Source organism: Pongo abelii, chromosome 2, assembly GCF_028885655.2.
Source record: "Pongo abelii isolate AG06213 chromosome 2, NHGRI_mPonAbe1-v2.0_pri, whole genome shotgun sequence".
Lineage (NCBI taxonomy): Eukaryota > Metazoa > Chordata > Mammalia > Primates > Hominidae > Pongo > Pongo abelii.
The window spans coordinates 136,211,652-136,225,402 of record NC_085928.1 but is presented as its reverse complement, the minus strand read 5'-3'; the positions used below and the strand labels follow the sequence as shown (position 1 = coordinate 136,225,402).

Below are 13,751 nucleotides of genomic sequence, written 5' to 3'. Positions count from 1 at the left end.
TCTGAATTACAGCATGTCCCTGGACTCATCCTGTGGTCATTTCCTCAGTGATAGAATGCATAATTGGCATAGGCATACTTAGCAGCTAGAACCCCCACATTGGTTCCCTGAGTGGTAGGGTGAAGGCTATTATGGTGGGAAAGACCAAATGGAAACAATTAGAGCTGCCTCTACCTAGAAAAATAGTAAATCAAAAACAATATCACATCCCTGGAGGGACTGTGGAGATTACTGCCACCATCAAGGACTTGAAAGACACAGGGGTGGTGATCCCCACCACATCCCCATTCAACTCTCGTCTCTGGCTATTGCAGAAGACAGATGGATCTTGGAGAATGACAGTGGATTATTGTAAGCCTAACCAAGTGGTGATTTGAATTGCAGCTAGTGTATCAGATGTGGTTTCATTGCTTGAGCAAATTAGCACATCTTTTGGTACCTGATAGGCAGCCATTGATTTGGCAAATGCCTTTTTCTCCATTCCTGTCCATAAGGTCCACCAGAAGCAATTTGCCTTCACCTGGCAAGGCCAGCAATATACCTTTACTGTCATACCTCAGGAGTATATCAAGTCTCCGGCTTTGTGTCATAATCTTATTTGGAGATATCTTGATCGCTTTTTGGTTCCACAAGATACCACACTGGTCCATTACATTGATGACATTATGATTATTGTATCCAGTGAGCAAGAAGTAGCAAGCACACTGGACTTACTTGTGAGACATTTGCATGCCAGAGGATGGGAAATAAATCTGACTAAAATTCAGGGAGCTTCTACCTCAGTAAAATGTCTAGGGGTACAGTGGTGTGGGGCCTGTTAAGATATTCCTTCTAAGGTGAAGGATAAGTTGCTGCATTTGGCCCCTCCTACAACCAAGAAAGAGGAACAATGCCTAGTGGGCCTATTTAGATTTGGGAGGCAACACCTTCTTCATTTAGATGTGTTACTCCATCCCACTTATCCAGTGACCTGAAAGGCTGCCAGTTTTGAGTGGGGTCCAGAACAGGAGAAGGTTCTGCAACAGGTTCAGGCTGCTGCGCAAGCTGCTCTGCCACTTGTGCCATATGACCCAATAGATCTAATGGTGCTTGAGGTGTCAGTGGTAGATAGGGATGCTGTTTGGAGCCTTTGGCAGGCCCTCATAGGTGAATCACAGTGGAGGTCTCTATTTTGGAGCAAGGCCCTTCCATCTTCTGCAGATAACTACTCTCCTTTTGAGAGACAGCTCTTGGACTGTTAGTGGGCTTTGGTGGGAACTGAATGTTTAACTATGGGAAATGAAGTCATCATGAGACCTGAACTGCCTATCATGAACTGGGTGCCTTCTGATCCATCTAGCCATAAAGTGGGTCATGCACAGCAGCATTCCATCATCAAATGGAAGTGGTATATACATGATTGGGCTTGAGCAGGTCCTAAAGGCACAAGTAAGTTACATGCAGGTACTGAAGGCACAGTAAGTTACATGCCTACATTCATTTGAGGAAGTGTCTCAAATGCCCATGGTCTCCACTTCTGCCACCCTGCCTTCTCTCCCCCAGCCTGCACTGATGGTCTCATGGGGAGTTCCCTATGATCAGTTGACAGAGGAAGAGAGGACTAGGGCCTGGTTCACAGATGGTTCTGCATGATTTGCAAGCACCACCTGAAAGTGGAGAGGTGCAGCACTACAGCCCCTTTCTAGGACATCCCTGAAGGACAGCAGTAAAGGGAAATCTTCCCAGTGGGCAGAACTTTGAACAGTGCACCTGGTTGTGCACTTTGCATGGAAGGAGAAATGGCCAGATGTGCGATTATATACAGATTCATGGGCTGTAGCCAACGGTTTGGCTGGATGGTTGGGGACATGGAAGAAGCATGATTGGAAAATTGGTGACAAAGAAATTTGGGAAAGAGGTATGTGGATAGACCTCTCTGAGTGGTCAAAAACTGTGAAGATACTTGTATCCCTTGTGAGTGCTCACCAATGTGTGACCACAGCAGAGGAGGATTTTAATAATCAAGTGGCTAGAGTGACCCGTTCTGTGGACACCAGTCAGCCTCTTTCCCCAGCCACCCCTGTCATTGCCCAATGGGCCCATGAACAAAGTGGCCATGGTGGCAGGGATGGAGGTTGCATAAGGGCTCAGCAACATGCACTTCCGCTCACCAAGGCTGACCTGGCTATGGTCACTGCTGAGTGCCCAATTTGCCAGCAGCAGAGACCAACTCTGAGCCCTTGATATGGCAACATTCCTTGGGGTGATCAGCCAGCCACCTGGTTGCAGGTTGGTTATATTGGACCTCTTCCATTATGGAAAGTGCAGAAGTTTGTCGTTACTGAAATATACACTTACTCCAGATATAAGTTTGCCTATCCTGCATGCAGTGCTTCTGCCAAGACTACCATCTGTGGACTCACGGAATGCCTTATCAAGTGTCATGGTATTCCACACAGCATTGCCTCTGACCAAGGCACTCACTTTATGGCTAAAGAAGTGTGTCAGTAGGCTTATGCTCATGGAATTCTCTGGTCTTCCCATGTTCCACATCATCCTGAAGAAGATGGATTGATAGAATGTTAGAATAGCTTTTTGAAGTCACAATTACAGTGCCAACTAGGCGACAATACTTTCAGGGCTGGGGCAACGTTCTCCAGAAGGCTGTGTATGCTCTGAATCAGCATCCAGTGTATGGTACTCTTTCTCCCATAACCAGGATTCGCGAGTCCAGGAATCGAGGGGTGGAAGTGGAAGTGGCACTTCTTGATCATCACCATTCACCGTCACCCCTAGGGATCCACTAGCAACAGTTTTGCTTCCTGTTCCCACAGCATTACATTCTGCTGGCCTAGAGGTCTTAGTTCCAGAGGGAGGAACACTGCCACCAGGAGACACAACAATTCCATTAAACTGGAAGTTAGTATTGCCACCTGGAGACTTATGTGACATAAGATTTATTGACTTCCTATTAGCATTTAAGTATTGTTAACTTTAGGTAATAGTATCTGGGTTGAGGATTGGTGCATTTCTGGTTTTATGAAGGATAGTTCTATGAAGGATAGTTGTATTATCTTAAGCATAATTATGACCTATTAATATCTTTATTTGAAGAGTATGTATGATCTCAGGAGATGTGTGTGGGTACAAGTTGACAAAGGGTGGACTTGTGATGGTTAATACTGAGTGTCAACTTGATTGGATTGAAGGATGCAAAGTGTTGATCCTGGGTGTCTGTGAGGGTGTTGTCAAAGGAGATTAACATTTGAGTCAGTGAACTGGGAAAGGCAGACCCACTCTTAACCTGGGTGGGCACTATCTAATCAGCTTCCAGCAAATATAAAGCGGGCAGAAAAACGCAAAAAGGCTAGATGGCCCAGCCTCCCAGCCTTTCTCCTGTGCTGGATGCTTCCTGACCTCGAACATTGGACTCCAGGTTCTTCAGTTTTGGAACTCAGACCGGCTTTCCTTGTTCTCAGCCTGGAGATGGCCTATTGTGGTACCCTGTGATTGTGTGAGTTAATATTTAATAAACTCCCCTTTATATGTATCCAATTAGTTCTGTCCCTCTAGAGAGACCTGGGTAACACAGGATGTTACAGATAAATTTGCTATGAACATTTGTGTACAAATCTTTATATTGACAGATACTTTAATTTTCTTGGGGGAAATACTTGGAAGTAGGTTGCATGGATTATATGTATGTGTATGTTTTGCTTTTTAAGAAACTATCAAATGGTTTTCCAAAGTAGTTGAATCATTTTACATTTCTATCATCAGTGTATGCGAGTTTCAGTTGCTCAAAATTCTTGCTAAAACCAGATGTGGTGTATTTTTTTAAAAATTAGCCATTCTATAAAAGTCATTGGTAGCTTGATGGGGATGGCATTACAGATTCAATGCCATCCCCATCAAGCTACCAATGACTTTCTTCACAGAATTGGAAAAAACTACTTTAAAGTTCATATGGAACCAAAAAAGAGCCCGCATCGCCAAGTCAATCCTAAGCCAAAAGAACAAAGCTGGAGGCATCACACTACCTGACTTCAAACTATACTACAAGGCTACAGTAACCAAAACAGCATGGTACTGGTACCAAAACAGAGATATAGATCAATGGAACAGAACAGAGCCGTCAGAAATAATGCCACATATCTACAAGTATCTGATTTTTGACAAACCTGACAAAAACAAGAAATGGGGAAAGGATTCCCTATTTAATAAATGGTGCTGGGAAAACTGGCTAGCCATATGTAGAAAGCTGAAACTGGATCCCTTCCTTACACCTTATACAAAAATCAATTCAAGATGGATTAAAGACTTAAATGTTAGACCTAAAACCATAAAAACCCTAGAAGAAAACCTAGGCATTACCATTCAGGACATAGGCATGGGCAAGGACTTCATGTCTAAAACACCAAAAGCAATGGCAACAAAAGCCAAAATTGACAAATGGGATCTAATTAAACTCAAGAGCTTCTGCACAGCAAAAGAAACTACCATCAGAGTGAACAGGCAACCTACAAAATGGGAGAAAATTTTCACAACCTACTCATCTGACAAAGGGCTAATATCCAGAATCTACAATGAACTCCAACAAATTTACAAGAAAAAAACAAACAACCCCATCAAAAAGTGGGCAAAGGAGATGAACAGACACTTCTCAAAAGAAGACATTTATGCAGCCAAAAAACACATGAAAAAATGCTCACCATCACTGGCCATCAGAGAAATGCAAATCAAAACCACAATGAGATACCATCTCACACCAGTTAGAATGGCAATCATTAAAAAGTCAGGAAACAACAGGTGCTGGAGAGGATGTGGAGAAATAGGAACACTTTTACACTGTTGGTGGGACTGTAAACTAGTTCAACCCTTGTGGAAGTCAGTGTGGCGATTCCTCAGGGATCTAGAACTAGAAATTCCATTCGACCCAGCCATCCCATTACTGGGTATATACCCAAAGGACTATAAATCATGCTGCTATAAAGACACATGCACACGTATGTTTATTGCGGCATTATTCACAATAGCAAAGACTTGGAACCAACCCAAATGTCCAACAATGATAGACTGGATTAAGAAAATGTGGCACATATACACCATGGAATACTATGCAGCCATAAAAAATGATGAGTTCACGTCCTTTGTAGGGACATGGATGAAATTGGAAATCATCATTCTCAGTAAACTATCGCAAGAACAAAAAACCAAACACTGCATATTCTCACTCATAGGTGGGAATTGAACAATGAGAACACATGGACACAGGAAGGGGAACATCACACTCTGGGGACTGTTGTGGGGTGGGGTGAGGGGGGAGGGATAGCATTGGGAGATATACCTAATGCTAGATGACGAGTTGGTGGGTGCAGCGCACCAGCATGGCACATGTATACATATGTAACTTACCTGCACATTGCGCACATGTACCATAAAACCTAAAGTATAATAATAATAATAATAATAAAAGAAAAAAAAATTAGCCATTCTAATGGGTCTATAATGCTATCTCATTGTGATTTTAACTTAATGGTGTTGAGAATCTTTTCAGGTTTATTTGCCATCTATATGTTTTCTTTGATGAAGTGTCTGTTCAAATCTTTTGTCCATTGTTTTCTTATTATTGAATTTTAAGAATTTTAAATATATATATAAATATATTTTGGATATAAGTCTTAAATCAGATATGTGGTTTGCAAATATTTTCTCCCAAGTATCTGGTTTGTCTTTTCATTTTGCTAGCAGTGTGTTTCAAAAAATAGAAGTTTTAAAATTATGATAATGTCCAATGTATCTATATTTTATTTTACAGATTGTGATTTTGGTATCATATCTAAGGAATCTTTACCTAATCAAAGTTGCAGAAGTTTTCTCCTAAAAGTTTTATAGGTTTAAGTTTTACATTTAGGTCTATGATTCATGTTGAGTTAATTTTATGGTGCAAGATATAGATCAAAGTTTATTTTTTTTTCTTGCATATATATATATATATATATATCCAATTATTCCAGCACCATTTGTTGAAAAGACTAATCTTTCTCTACTGAATTGCCTTTGAAACTTTGTCAAAATCATTTGTCTGTATATGTGTGGGTCTATTTCTGGACTCTCTTCTGTTCCATTCGTCTATTTGTCTATCTTTACACCAGTACCAAACTGTCTTGATTATTGTAGCTTCATAATAAGTGTTAGTTCTCTAAATTTGTTCATCTTTTTTTTCAGAGTTGTTTTGGCTATTCTGGGTCCTTTGAATTTTTATATCAATTTTAGAATCAGTTAATTTCTACAAAAACCCTGCTAGAATTTTAATTGGGATTGGTTTAAATGTATGGATTGGTTTGGGAAGAGTGGCTTTCTTAGCATTATTGAGTCTTTTGACTAATGAACACAATATAGGTAGAACATCAGTAATCTGAAAATCTGAAATTTGAAATACTCTAAAATCTGAAATTTTTTGGGTAATGACATGATGCCACAAGTGGAAAATTGCACATCTGACACCTTTGCTTTCTTATGGTTCAATATACACAAACTTTGTTTTCTGAACAAAAGCATAAAAAAATTTGTATAAAATTACCTTTAGGCTGTGTACATAGGTGTATATAAAACAAATGCATTTTGTGTTTAGATTTGGGTCCCATTCCCAAGATATCTCATTATGCATATGCAAATATTCCAAATCCAAAAAAACTTACAATCCAAAACACTTCTGGTCCCAAGCATTTTGGATGAGGAGTACACAACCTGTATATCTCACCATTTATTTCGGTTATCTTTAATTACTTTCAGCAATGTTTTATAGTTATTCAGTGCACAAGTCTTTTACATCTTTTGACACTTTCATTTTTAATTATTTCATATTTTTGAGGCCATTTTTAATGGCATTGTTTTCAAAATATTAACTTCTGATGGGGTTCATTGCTAATATATAAAATAAAATAGATTTTTATGTATTGATCTATTGATCTTTTATCCTGCAACATTGCCTCAACTCATTTAATAATTCTAGTAGCTTATTTCAAAAATATAGATTCCAGTGGATTTTCTACATGAATAATTATGTCATTTGTGAATAAAGAGTTTTGTTTATTTCTTTTCAATCTGGATACCTTTTATTTCTTTTTCTTGCTTTATTGCATTGACAAGAAATTCCAATATAATGTGAAAGAGAAGTGGTGAGAGCGGATATCTTGCTTTGTTCCTGATCTTAGCTATTCCTCATTTTTTTTAAGCTATATTTTCATAGAAGCCCTTCATCAAGTTGAGAAAGTTCCTTTTTTAAGGCAGTAAAATTCCTTTTTTAAAGCAAATAAAGAATGTATATTGATATTTGTCAAATACTTTCTTCTACATCTATTGAGATGATCATATAGTTTATACATTTCTTTTGTTTCTTTATTATTATGGAGTACATTCATTGATTTTCTATTGTTAAACCAACCTTGCACACTTGGTCATGATGTATTATCCTTTAACCTGATGTTGGATTTAATTTGCTCAAATTTCAGTAACAACTTTTTCATCAATGATCATGAGGGATGTTGGCCTGCAGTTTTCTTTTCTTGCAATATCTCTATCTGTTTTGGACATTTAATTCTGGGCTCACAGAATGAGTTGAAGAGTGTCCTCTCCTTTTCAATTTTGTGCAATAATTTGTGTAGAATGGACACTACTTCTTCCTTGAATCTTTGGTAGAATTATCAAGTGAAGCCATCTGGACCTCAGCATTTCTTTGTGGGAAATTGTATAACTATTGATTTAATTTCTTTAATAGTGGAGGGCTATTTATATTACCTAATTTTTTTCTTGAGTTAGCTTTGGTACTTTGTATCTTTCAAAGAATTTGTCCAATGTATCTAAGTTGTAGAGTTTATTCAAATAAGGTTGTATATAATATTCCCTTAGTGTCATTTTTATATTTGTAAAATTTGCTCTGGTTTCACTTCTCTCATGCCTACTACTGACAATTTGTATCTTCCTTCTTTTTCTCTGACCAGTCTGGCTAGGGATTTATTAATTTCATCAATTTTCTCAATTTTCTCAAGACTGACATATTATTTTGCTTTTGTATGTCTCAAAAGTCTTTATTTTGCTTTCATTTTTGAAATACTTTTTTTTCAGTGAGTATAGAATTCTAGAATAGTTTTTCTCTCCCAATACTTTAAAGATATTGCCCTACTGTTTTTTACTTTTGCATTGTTTGTAACAGAAATTTACTGTTACCCTTATTTCTGTTTCTGTATACATATCTTTTCCTTCTACTGCTTATAAGATTTGCTATTTATCACCCATTTTGATACATTTTATTATTCTGTGCCTTAGTATTCTTTCTTTTATGTTTCTTTTGCTTAGGGTTTGCTAAGCTTCTTATATATGTGGGTTTGTCATTTTTATCAAGTTTGGAAAATTTTCATCCATAATATCTTCAAATATTTCCCCTCTATTATGACTTCAATTACTCATGTATTAGGCTGTTTGAGTTGTCCCACACCTAACACTCTGTCCAGTTTTTAACAGTTATGTCTTCTCTCTATGTTTCATTTTGGGTTGCTTCTATTTCCATGCCTTCAAGTTCACTAATCTTTTCTTCCTCAATGTCTAATCTGCTGTTAATTCTAGAAAGTATATTTTTCATCTTACACATTTTAGTTTCAATCATTAAAAGTTTGATTTGGATCTTTTTATGCTTTTCATGTTTTTGCTGAACTTTTTGAACATATGGAATACAATTATAATAAACATTTTAATATCCTTCTCTGCTAACTCTAACATCTGTGGTTAGTTCTTAATCAGATTCAATTGATCGATTTATCTCCTCATTATGTATCATATTTTCCTGTTTCTTTTGTGTGTCTGGAAATTTTTGATTGGATGCCAGACATTGTAAATTATACCTTGTGGGATGCTGTATATTTTTGTGTTCCTATAAATATTCTTGAGCTTTATTATATGACACAGTTAAGTTACTTGGAAACAGTTTGATCTTTTCTACCCCTGTTTTTAGGAATTGCTAGATAGACCAGAGTAGTTTTAGTCATGGGCTAATTATTCATTACTACTGAAGCAAGACCCTTCTGAATACCATACTCAATGCTACGTAAATCTTGAGGTTTTCCAGTCTTTCTGGTGGATGGCAAGCACTATTCTCCCCAGTGAGTGCTCACTAGGTACCATTTTGGGTGGTCCTTTCTCTGGTCGTAGGTAGTATCTTTACATGAATGCATTTACCCATACTCAGAATGAGGGACATTTTGTAGAAATCTGAAGTTCTCTCTCTGCACAGCTCTTTCCTTTCTGGTACTCTGTTCTGTGAACTCAAGCTGTTTTGATCTCCTCAGACCCTCCATTTCATTTCCTCAGCTCATAGAGTCTTCTACACTCCACCTGGGTTCCCCTGTCTGTTCTGTGACCTTGAAACTCCCTTAAGGTAGTAAGGTAGAGGAATCATAGAGTCCACATCACTTGTTTCACATATCTGAGGGCTCAGTATCCTGCATTGCCTGATGACTCAGTGTCTTAAAAACTATTGTTCATATATTTTGGTTTTTTTTGTTGTTGTTTCAGGTGGAAGAGTAAACTGTTCCCGTTTCTCCAAATTGACAGGAAGCAGAAGTTCTCCTTAGCTGATTTTTCTTCTTGCCTTATACTGGGTTCTTTAACACCAGAACAAAAATAAATAAATAAAAGAATCTTCCAGAAATTCATGAAGAGACTTCAGGTATGCAGCATAGGTGTCTGACAACTACGTAGAGCAGTGGGCCAGTCTTAATTTGTTTCATTAATCTGGTAAAAAAAAAAAAAAGAAGGATTTGCATGAAATTCGCAATTCAGATTGCCATATTAGCCACTAAGTCAGAAGACTTGAGAGCTGAGCCTTGGAGAAACAAAATCCCTGACAATTGATGATGTTTTTGTAATAGGAGACTTCTATTATTTTAGCAAACAGAAAGACTGCATAAAAATGTCAGAAAGAAACTACTTTTGGAGAAAAAAATAGGAACTGACTCACTAAAGGGACCTATTGGGGATAATTACCCAGAGCCTGTGGTAGATCAGGATGGCTGATTTAAAGTTATTGTTTTTGCGAATTCTGCAAAAAACAAAAAAAAAACAAAGATTTTTTTTTCTTGGCTTTAGCAATAGTGGAAAAATTTCTTCCACAGCTGTAATCTCATGTAAACTGCCAAAGTGGATTTTATTCTCTGAGTTTCTCAAGCCTCCTTTTTCTCTAATACAGAGTAATATTGGCTAATGATGAAACACTACAAACTATAATTTGAAATAGTGTTTCAATTTTCAATTTGCAGTCTGGGAATAGATCACAGGAATTTTAGTTTGTTGGTTGCCTGCTGCCTTAGGTCAGGAAAGCCTGAACTTTCTCATCTAACACCTGTTCAAGTCGGAGGATGCTGATTAATTCATGATGGAAAGGTATCAATTTCACAGCCCAGACTTCTACATTCTTGAAATGCTGTTCTCATGGGAGACATTAAATAAGCTTTGAAATAACTGTAAGTAAATAAATATTCAATTATTTGAATAGCACTATATTCTGTTTCATTAAAAAATTTCTTACTTGATTTTTCTCACCAATAAAAGTATTCAAATGTTTAATTCAATCATCATCACATCAAGAATTACTATATTATCTCCGAATTATATAAGTGATTTTCTGGTCATGAACATACTAGTTGTTCTTACTCTATATAAACATACTTTTTTGTTAAAATATAATCATTTAGTTTAAAATTGAGATATCCTTGTTACAGGAGAATTTCAAATATATTTAACAACAACAATAAAAAGCTTAAATATAAATAGCAAATGTGAGTAAGCATGGGATAGTTGAATGGCTTTTTATATTTTTGGAAGTCAATTCCATCTTCATAGACTAATTCTTCCAGGTTTTAATTCACGTTAAGTTCTGATGGCTGACACCATTTTTCCTCCTCTGTATCTTCTTCGGAATATGGACATCTTGGGTTGTTGTGAGAATGGAGTTACCAAAGTTATAATCAGATAAACACTAAGCAAAGTGTTATGGCAAAGTGTAGTCAAGTGCGTTTACTGTCAGATGGTCAACACCTTAAGTGCTCGAGGTTGATGAGAATTGTTTTCATCTCTGTTGATAGGAAGAACCAATGATGTGATCCCTGGATACTGGCAATTGTTGCCCAAGAAACCCTCTCCCCTTGCTATGGGACTGCTGGGCACCCAAATAATGCACCCAAATAATTTGATAGCTCTTGTTACACAGCTCTTCTTGGACTAAAAGGCCCTCAGCATTCCTGGCAATTTCTACACTCCTGAAGCTTCATCTGGTAATTCCCTGACTTATTCAGTACCACCCCACTCCTAGAGTGTCTTTAGAGGTGTTTGCTTTCTTCTTAAAGCTATTATCTTCTTGTTCTTCGAGGGCTTATTCTTGGGGGACTTGGAGGGCTTAATAAGCCCTAAGACTCAATCGTTAGCAACCAAAAAATTAACTTCTACTCTCCCAAGGTCAGGGACAGCATAATCTTAAAATACAGTGGTTAGGGAAAATATTTGCATAACGCATTTTTAGGAATGTACAGGAAGGGAAGGCAAATATAGAGGAGGAAGATGATTTAAGAGAGTAGAGCAGAAAATATACAGCTGCCACAAAAATTTAGAATTGCAGAACCAGCTAAAGGTAGGTGTTTGTTCTGCTTACTAATAAAGCATACACCAAATACAATTATTTGGAAGCCTACAATTTTTTAGGGTAAAATTTTTTAGGTGTTCTTCTAGTCTTACCCCATTATTTTAAAGATGTAAAAACTGGATCCGAAAGAGAAGTGACTTGGTTAAGCTCACACAGAAACTAGAATCCTACATCCTTTGTATTGTGTCAAATGCTTTTATGATTACCACATGCTGCCTTTTTAAGGCCTGTGATCTCCAGAGAGAGATTTCAGCTTTTTGATATGCCAAACTAAGGAATTCTTAGTTGGCCTTTTTTTTTCTTCTTGAGTTTGTGCTTGCTTAAACTAATGAGTAGGTAATAACCCTGTGTTTCCGAATTTCTTAAATCAGACTTTTTGGGGGATGAAATTTTGTTAATGATTCTGTTAAGAAATAATGTCTTTTACACTTTTTCAGCTGAAAGGCAAGGGGATGCAGGATGGAGGTTAGAAATACACAGCTGCCATAGTCTAATTCTTGTATAGATATTATTGAGTGATTAAATGATCAAGAAAATTGCCTACTGCTTCTCTTTACTTTTCCGTATTTAGCAGGAACATGACCTTTTGTTTTGATCCATAATGAGGGAGATGAAGAGAATATGAGAGAATATATGAGAAAATGAAAGGAAAGTGCGCTAAGAATCCACATAATTAAATGCCCAAACACTTAGTTTATCATTCAAGATCCTTCATGATCTTGCCAATCTATTTTCCCAACTATATCCCATATTATCTCCCTTTGCATACAGTTTAATCCATACGCTAAATAACTTGCTATTCTTTAAATGATTTGTTTTTCTACCTCCACATCTATTTTCATACTGCTTTCTCTACCTGACATTCTCTGTCCCCAAACTGTTGCTATTTAAATTTGACTTAGCTTGGGTTACCTGAGATGTAGACACTGAGACAAGCTTTTAAGTTTGAGTAATTTATTAGAGAGTAAAGGTAGGAGAATGATTAAGTGAAAGAATGAAAGAAAGGTTATTTTGGAAGAGCATGTTATCAAGACAGCTTTCAGTTCCAGGAAGCAACTGAAGGATAATCCCACAGGGAAAGCTCTTGAAGCCCAGACAAGCTATTCTGTCTTAAAGTTATCCTACCCAAGGGGTAAGGGAGCTAAGTATTTATACACCAACACTCTTCAGATATTGCTTGAGAGCTGCTCCTACAGACATTAATTCCTGAAGCTTCCAACCTATTGAACAGGTGGCAGAGTGAGTTTCAGCAGTGAGAGGACACCCTTAACAAAGAACTACTGGTGCTAGGAGTTGGAAGTTGGGCCAAAGGCAAACAGATGCTAACAGGGAGGTAATATGAGAGGCACTGACAGCATCTGCTATAAAACTGTCCCCAAAAGAAAAGATGGGATACAGCTGGTTATGCTGCAGTTAAAAAGCAACCAAGTATTAATGGCTTAATACCACAAAAGTTTATTTTTCACTTCTTGTTATCAGGAGACGTCTGTGGATTCTATAACTCAAAGACCCAGGCTGATGGCTGGTGGAATAGCTACCATCTCAAACATGGCGTGATGCTGCATCAGAGGGAAAAATAAGCTCTTGCACTGGCAATGAAATGTCTACCCTGTAGTGACTTGTGCTTACTTCCACTCACAAATGATTGCCCAGAGCTACTTACCTGGCTCCAATCTACCACTGGGTGTGTACGTGCAATCTACTATGTACCTAGAAGATGAGAGGAACAAATTATTAATGATGACCACACCCCAAGACTAACAATAATTGCAGAAGAATCAATGACTTAAACAAAAATATGGCCATTGAAGGAATAGAAAATATAGTGAGTTTAGTGTAAATTTAGAAGTGATTTATAAGTAGCATACAAAATCCAGAAACTATAAGAAAACAGATTGACAAATATAAACATATAAAGCTTTAAAAAAGTTTAATATAACAAAAATGGCATAAAAAGAGTCAAAAGTTTTTAAAAAATATGTTAATGCAGTAGATTAGGTGCTAATTTTCTTAATATACTAATAACTCAATAAGAGAAATTTTGTATCTAGAAGAAAATGAACATGGAAATAGGCAATTC

The 13,751-nt window shown here is 37.2% G+C and overlaps 1 long non-coding RNA gene across 2 annotated transcripts in view; it reads left to right on the top strand.

Moving 5' to 3' along the window:
* LOC103890234 (uncharacterized) overlaps positions 1-13,751 on the top strand; it is a 169,924-nt gene that overhangs the window by 78,611 nt on the left and 77,562 nt on the right. The window contains exons 5-7 of one of the 2 annotated variants that reach the window (XR_008523874.2): positions 9,550-9,703; positions 10,344-10,496; positions 11,118-11,781. This is a non-coding gene — a long non-coding RNA (uncharacterized LOC103890234). Of the gene's footprint in view, positions 1-9,549; positions 9,704-10,343; positions 10,497-11,117; positions 11,782-13,751 lie in introns of those variants that run through there. The other variant, XR_008523876.2, reaches the window with a different exon arrangement.